The sequence below is a fragment of the Nicotiana attenuata genome, unplaced genomic scaffold (assembly GCF_001879085.1).
Source record: "Nicotiana attenuata strain UT unplaced genomic scaffold, NIATTr2, whole genome shotgun sequence".
In the NCBI taxonomy this organism is placed as follows: Eukaryota; Viridiplantae; Streptophyta; class Magnoliopsida; order Solanales; family Solanaceae; genus Nicotiana; species Nicotiana attenuata.
In genome coordinates this window covers 65,561-74,036 of record NW_017671345.1, presented here as the reverse complement: position 1 = coordinate 74,036, position 8,476 = coordinate 65,561, and positions in this window count along the sequence as shown.

The window sequence follows — 8,476 nt, the reverse complement described above, 5'->3', positions numbered from 1 at the left end:
GCTGACACAACTCCCAATTCATATTAAACAATTATAATAATACAATTTAAGTCATTAACATGCTAATAATCCCAAAATATAATTGAGATAGCACAATTTGCGGAAAAATAACCAACACGGCCCGACATCGGGGTGTCACAAGTCACGAGCATCTACTAAGGTCTGAACACAACTAAGAATCTAAAATATACTAAACACAGTCTAAGGAAGGAAAGAGGGAGAAAAGCAGTGCTGTGGACGTCGGGCAGCTACCTTGCTAAACTCCGATGACTCTGCCTCTGAGCAACCAATACCCGCTACCGGGTCCAGAAATACCTGAACCTGCACAAAAGGTGCAGGGAGTAAAGTGAGTACTCCAACTCAGTGAGTAATAATAATAAATGCAGACTGAGTAATAAGAAATCACGTAAAGGCACATCAACAGGCTATAAGGAAGCAGTAAAAGCATTGAAACGGTGAAAATATGTAAAGTCACTTTAGTTCAATTTAAGCCTCTTCAAAATGCCTTTTTAAGAGTTAAGCAAGTAAATGACAGGCAAATAGAAAAGATAAACACATGAAGAATCGTCCCTCGGGCACAATATCAACAGAATCAGCCCCTCGGGCACCATACCAACAGAAGTAGCCCCTCGGGCAAACACATGGAACAATACCAGCCCCTCGGGCTATATCTCATATCACAATGGGTACCCGCGCTCACTGGGGGTGTACAGACTCTGGGAGGGGCCCCTTACGGCCCAAGCGCAATAACAAGCCATCTCGTGGCATAACTAATCCGGCCCTCGGCCTCACATAATAAACAGCATCATCACACTGGGTACCCGCGCTCACTGGGGGTGTACAGACTCCTGGAGGGGCCCCTTACGGCCCAAGCGCAATATCAAGCCATCTCGTGGCATCATAAACAGGCTCTCGGCCTCATATCAATCACAAGCCACCTCGTGGCGTACAATCTCAGGCCCTCGGCCTCATTATCATAATCAGTATATTACTGTTGCGGCGTGCAGCCCGACCCAACAGTATCCTCACAATACAGGCCCTCAGCCTTACTCAGTCAGAATCTCATAAGCCCCTCGGGCATCAGCAAAACATGCAGTTCAGCTCAAAATATCTTTAAAAATATTATTTAATGTGTTTACATAGCTGAGTTTTGAAAATAGTGAAAATACAGTATGACTGAGCACAAGTTTGAAATCACACAGTCAGGAAAATATCATTTAAAATCCCCTAAGGGTTCAAACAGTTGGCACGAAGCCCACATATGGCATTTAGCCCAAAATATAACAATATCAAACAATTAACTGTCAAATACGCAGTAAAATAGTCATTCGGGATGGACTAAGTCACAATCCCCAACGATGCACGACCCCACGCTCGTCATCTAGCGTGTGTCTCACCTCAACATAGCACCGCGATGTGCAAATCCGGGGTTTCATACCCTCAGGACAACATTTAAAATTATTACTCACCTCAATCCGGCCCAAACTCTAGCTTGCAATGCCCTTGCCCTTCGAATCGATCTCCGGATGCTCCGAATCTACCAAAATCAGAATGTAATCATTAATTTATGCTAAAGGGACGAAACCCACTCGAAAATAATCGAAAAGCATCACAAAATCCGAAATTGCTCAAACCCGGCCCCCGGTCCCACGTCTCGGAATCCGACAAAATTAACATCAATGGAAGCCTCATCCTCTCACGAGTTCATACATATAAAATTACCAAAATCCAACCTCATATGGTCACTCAAATTCTCAAAATCCACTCTCCAATTTCAAGCCCTAGTTTCCCAACTCTTCCTCTAATTTTCCCACTAATTTTCATGATTAAAAAATGGAATAATCACCATAAACACAAGGTATAAGGCCCAAGTAGCTTACCTCTACGGAAACACTTGATCCCCTCTTGAAATCACAGCGTGGAGCTCCAAAATCGCACAAAAATGGTGAACAAATGACGGAAAATCGCGAAAGGGCATTTTTATACATTCTGCACAGCACTTCCGCACCTGCGATCCATAAGCGCACCTGCGGTTCCGCTTCTGCGGAAAAACACCCGCTTCTGCGGATTTCACTTACTCCTTCAGATTCCGCATCTGCGACCCAGGTACCGCACCGGCGGTCCCGTAGATGCGGTCAAAGTCTCCGCTTCTGCGGCCAGCACCGCTTTTGCGGTCTCCTTTACGCACCAGCGGCATCGCACCTGCGGTCACAAATCCGCAGGTGCGGAAACAACAGAGGCAGCAAATTTTCTGCTGCAAAACTCCAAGTCCGACTTCCCGATAACTATCCGAAACCATCCGGAGCCCCCGAGACCTCAACCAAAAGCACAAACTTATCCCATAACCTTATTCAAACTTGTACCAATCTTCAAAACACCTCAAACAATATCAAAACCACCAAAACACATCGAATTCAAGCCTAAGGTTCTAAAATCTTCCGCATTCCTCTTTTGATCAAAAAGTATACCAAACCACGTCCGAATGACCTGAAATTTTGCACACACATCCCAAATAACATAACGAAGCTACTGCAACTTCCGGAGTTCCATTCCGACCCCCATATCAAAATCTCGCCTATCAACCGGAAAATGCCAAAAACTCAATTTTGCCAACTCAAGCCTAAATCTACTCCGGACCTCCAAAGCACATTCCGATCACGCTCCTAAGTCCTAAATCACCTAACCGAGCTAACTAAATCATAAAAATTCCAATCCGAGATCATTTACAAACAAGTCAAAACTTGGTCAAACCTTTCAAATTTCAAGCTTCAAACTGAGAACTGTTCTTCCAAATTCATTCCGATTACCCTGAAACCAAAACCAACAATTTACATAAGTTATAATGCATAATACGGGGCTAGACATGCCCGAGAACTAGCGAGCAAAGTACAAAAGCTCAAAACGACTGGTCGGGTCGTTACATCCTCCCCCACTTAAACATACGTTCGTCCTCGAACGTGCCCAGAGTTGTTCCAAAAGCCAACCAATCGCCGAATAACCTTACCACGCATATACCCGAGGGTGATCCCACGTCACCCTATCTCATATAGGTCCGATAACACAATGTAACTGAAATTTCACAATCAACCTAGCCCATCAACCTTAGAACCACATTTCCACTTCTAAAATTATCTACAAGATTAGAATCTCACATCTATACTGTGAATAAGTCCGAACAAGCTGTAACAAACCATATCTGTAACCTCAGGTGCAATTACATGATATACCACATAACTCAAACACTGGTAGCGATAACTTCTAATCACAGCAGCTGTACACAACAACCGAATATCGATAGAAAACCTCTTATCCACTAAAGTCTCATTCCGTCACTTTCATATACTGCCAATGATAAATGAAACACGCAATAAGCCATAACCATTTCTCAGATCAACCATTCATGAAGCCACTTCTCCGTTTGCAAAGACCATAGCAAATTTCTGAGCCAAACCTCGATATTATCCTTCCAACATGCTGAAATCGAATCAATTTTTACTCATTTCAGATCCCGACGATCTCATCTAATCCAACACCACTACTCTGGTGACATGACACATCAATACAATATAAGACACAACTCGTGCAATCCGCGCACCCATAAGCAGCAATCTGAACGTACTCAAATCATGAAAATGACTCAAATGAGAGAGTTGTACCGCAAGATTACCAGTACCACCACACCAAATGCTGAGAATCCGTCACACCTCGTAGAAACAGAACACACGAATCTAGCCCGAAGGATCATACCTCCACATAACTTTGCTGAAATGCACGACCCTATCAAAACAATGGTCCACATGGAACACCTCAAGTCATTATGCTCAAAATCAATAACCACGCGCAATTTGATGTCTAGAACCAAAGAAAATCATCATAACCACGGCGAAGCAATTGACATAACATTACACAAACCCAAAAGGACACAACGGATTCGCCATCCACCGAGCAATACCCAATACTCTTCCCGCTCAAATTCCACTGAGAGACCCCAATAAAATTGCACCACATGTGCCTATAACCAACAAATCCCAACGCTTCGCGACACGGAAAGGTAACTCATATATCACCTTAGAACACTAACAGCTCAATAACAACCGAATTAACACATATCTTAACAATACAACTCGAAGTCAACCAAGCCGACTCAAGTTAGAACACACATCCCCATTGGCCTGCCAATGAACCCCTTATCAAGGAATCCCTGAAGTTGTTGCTTAAATTCCTTTAACTCCGCCAGTGCCATACAATACGGTGCCCGGCACCAAATCAATACCGAAATCAACAACCCTAACACCCATCACGAAGGCCAAATAAGAAAGACAACCCTTCACCATCCGCTGGGTCTTCAAAATGAAATCATCTTGCTGTGACATAATTCGTCGAACCTCGCCACTCAATCCGTGGCATTCCCGGCATAGCCAACGTCGTCGTCTTAGCAAAATAGCCCAGCATAACACAACACAGAGACAACCACTCTATACCCAATATCACACCCAAAATCTAACATACCAAGCAACAAAGATCCACTCGGGTCACCAAACCCCCAATAGTTACCACACAAGACCGATATACGCGGTCCACAACCACGACCTGACCTGTTTATGAGAACTTCCCATCTCCAAATCCATGTAGCACACGAATCACCATATCCGATCCCAATTCCGCTGTCTGAATACATACCACACCTCTAATACCCAATCATTCCACGAGAGATACTCTAAAATTCTTCTGTGCCGCCAAGCAAACGCGAATATCAGGAGTCGATCTAACAAGAAAGTGCCGCAATACTACTGAAGTACCATCAACTTAATCACATTGCCTTTTCTGAAACATATACCCTCGTCAAATCACCCAATTAGCAATACCATTTCCTTAATCATCTGAAGATCATTTCTCTAATTATCTGAAGCTGCCCGTTGCCTAAGAGTTTTATGACCTTCCTTTCAGAACTGAACTGTGACCTTACACATGCAAATCTCAATCCTACACAACATACCGCATATACTATACCATCCTATGATAAATATGAAAACTTCATAATCCACTCCGAGCTACAAGCAACTATGTACTCAACCAGCCAAGAACTTTTCCATTTGATCCCATCTAGGGGAAAATCACTATACATCCCATGCTTCTCATGCCAGTAGAAAATATACATCTCTAACCGTGGTAGAAATTATCAAGAACTCTACGAATCCCCTTTGCACAAAACCGAACCATCAGGACTGACTCCTTCTAACTCAACCAAGCTACACAAGCCATCAAAACCTAAGAGCATTGCCACGAAACACCTGTGGAAACCCACCACTTCATAAGCACCCAAGAGCCGATCATATCCATTACCATGCTGATCCGGCCTACCACCAAGCTATCCCATCTATCCGAGTCCTCTGATTTACATTCAACTTGATACTCCTTCTTGCTATAACACCACAATTCCTCAACCCAGACTCACCATACGAGACCCAAGCATAAAACCACACCGCCCAAGGCTCATAAGCCGCTGGATACTCTCTTAAATATTCCCAAAAGCACCACATTCAAAATACCTACCTTGGAAGGACTTCCTGCGAATCCAAAGCGATTACTTTTACCTTCCCGATACTGATATATATTGAATCCCATAATGATATAGAAATACCACGAGTCTTGACTCCCTCCAATGCGAACCTCGGTTTCTAGCCAAATATATAACTTGAAAATCTCCAATTATTACATGTAAAATCTTGAACCCATTAGAACCATTCTCGAGAGTCATCCACTCTACTCAAATCGCAACTAGACTGATTAAATGACCCGAACAACCTGTGCCTCATTAGCACTCCGACACCGCAGGGTGTAACTTCACCTTAATATAACCAAACATCTTCCCGTTCTACGCACCGTACATCCTTTACCAATAACAACTCAAGTCATTCCACGATTCTCATACACACATAAAGCATAACATAACCTTTATTGAAATTTTCTTTACTCGAGCCATCCTCGGTCTCAATTTCCGTGAGCCATAACTGATTCACCCGTACGCCTCAAACTGGAACCAACATAGCACATTGGCTCGAAGCCATAGATCAAAACACATACAATAACTCATAACGCATATACTCTATTACTGCCATAATACCATAGTGAGATTAAACTCAACCCTTCATAAGCTCGTACGACACAGACCATCTAGGACTTCAAATCTTCTGCAAATCTCGCATTCACTCTTGCAACAGTTAAACCCACTCTCTTAAGCGACCCAAATTTAAATTGCAACACATATCTTTCACTTGTAAATGAGATCTTCTAACAGACAACATAAGGATCACACAACTTCAGAACACTGCGCAGGAGATAACCCACCTGTTTTGCCTCAAACTAACATTTCTGTATACCTTCCACCGTCATAAACATTAAGCGGTCGCTTGATCTTCCTGAGTCTGAACTCATACCGCAACATGAAATTTACTTCACTCCCAACTAGGAAACATGTAAAGATTCCTCATACACCCATAACTCGGGGCTATACCTCAAATCGGGATGGAAATCAAGCACCTAATAGTTTTTCTATCCTCCAGCGGACCCTTCTCGTCGCTTCCAAATCATATGATTACATCTCGCAGTCATAACATAATTATCGCATAGCCATCCGGCCATCACTTCTACTATCAGGGACACTACCAAACATATAAGTTCAAAAACACTTGCTCACACATTCAGCACCTCGGTGCTCAAGCCATAGGCAAAAACCCGGCCTCGAGTCCTCCAGACTGGCCCAACATCAACACACAGAGATCACATCTCGCCCCTCAATCAGGGAATCACAAGCCATCGATGCACATCTGATACTGAGCGCTCGTTCGCGCATACGAATGCGTGGAAGGAATTCAAAGAGTTATATTTCAAGCTGAATCAAGGACGCATGATAAGAGTTCAAGAATGTGAAGTTTTTCTTAAAGGTTCTGCAGCCTCTCGAGGATAAATAAAGACGTCTCCGTACCGATCCGCGAGACTCTACTAAACCTGCTCATGACTCGTGAGACCTATGTAACCTAGGCTCTGATACCAACTTGTCACGACCCTAAACCCGGACCCGGTCGTGATGTCGCCTCTCGTGAAGACAAAGCCAGCCGACACAACTCCCAATTCATATTAAACAATTATAATAATACAATTTAAGTCATTAACATGCTAATAATCCCAAAATATAAGTAAGATAGCACAATTTGCAAAAAAATAACCAACACATCCCGACATCGGGGAGTCACAAGTCACGAGCATCTACTAAGGTCTGAACGCAACTAAGAATCTAAAATATACTAAACACAGTCTAAGGAAGGAAAGAGGGAGAAAAGAAGTGTTGCGGACTTCGGGCAACTACCTTGCTAAACTCCGATGACTATGCCTTTGAGCAACCAATACTAGCTACCGGGTTCAGAAATACTTGAACCTGCACACAAGGTGCAAGGAGTAAAGTGAGTACTCTAACTCAGTGAGTAATAATAATAAATGCAGACTGAGTAATAATAAATCACGTAAAGGCACATCAACAGGCTATAAGGAAGCAGTAAAAGCATTGAAACGGTGAAAATATGTAAAGTCACTTTAGTTCAATTTAAGCCTCTTCAAAATGCCTTTTTAACAGTTAAGCAAGTAAATGACAGGCAACTAGAAAAGATAAACACATGAAGAACTGCCCATCGGGCACAATATCAACAGAATCAGCCCCTCGGGCACCATACCAGCAGAAACAGCCCCTCGGGCAAACACATGGAACAATACCAGCCCCTCGGGCTATATCTCGTATCACAATGGGTACCCGCGCTTACTGGGGGTGTACTGACTCCGGGAGGATCCCCTTACGGCCCAAGCGCAATAACAAGCCATCTCGTGGCAGAACCAATCCGGCCCTCGGCCTCACATAATAAACAGAATTATCACACTGGGTACCCGCACTCACTGGGGGTGTACTGACTCCTGGAGGGGCCCCTTACGGCCCAAGCGCAATATCAAGCCATCTCGTGGCATCATTAACAGGCTCTCGGCCTCATATCAATCACAAGCCACCCGTGGCGTACAATCTCAGGCCCTCGGCCTCATTATCATAATCAGTATATCACTACTGCAGCGTGCAGCCGACCCAACAGTATCCTCACAATACAGGCCCTTGGCCTTACTCAGTCAGAATCTCATAAGCCCCTCGGGCATCAGTAAAACATGCAGCTCAGCTCAAAATATCTTTAAAAATATCATTTAATGTGTTTAAAATAGAATAACATAGCTGAGTTTTGAAAATAGTAAAAATACAGTATGACTAAGCACAAGTTTGAAATCAAACAGTGAGGAAAATATCATTTAAAATCCCCTAAGGGTTCAAACAGTTGGCACGAAGCCCACATATGGCATTTAGCCCAAAATATAATAATATCAAACAATTAACTGTCAAATACGCAGTAAAATAGTCATTCGGGATGGACTAAGTCACAATCCC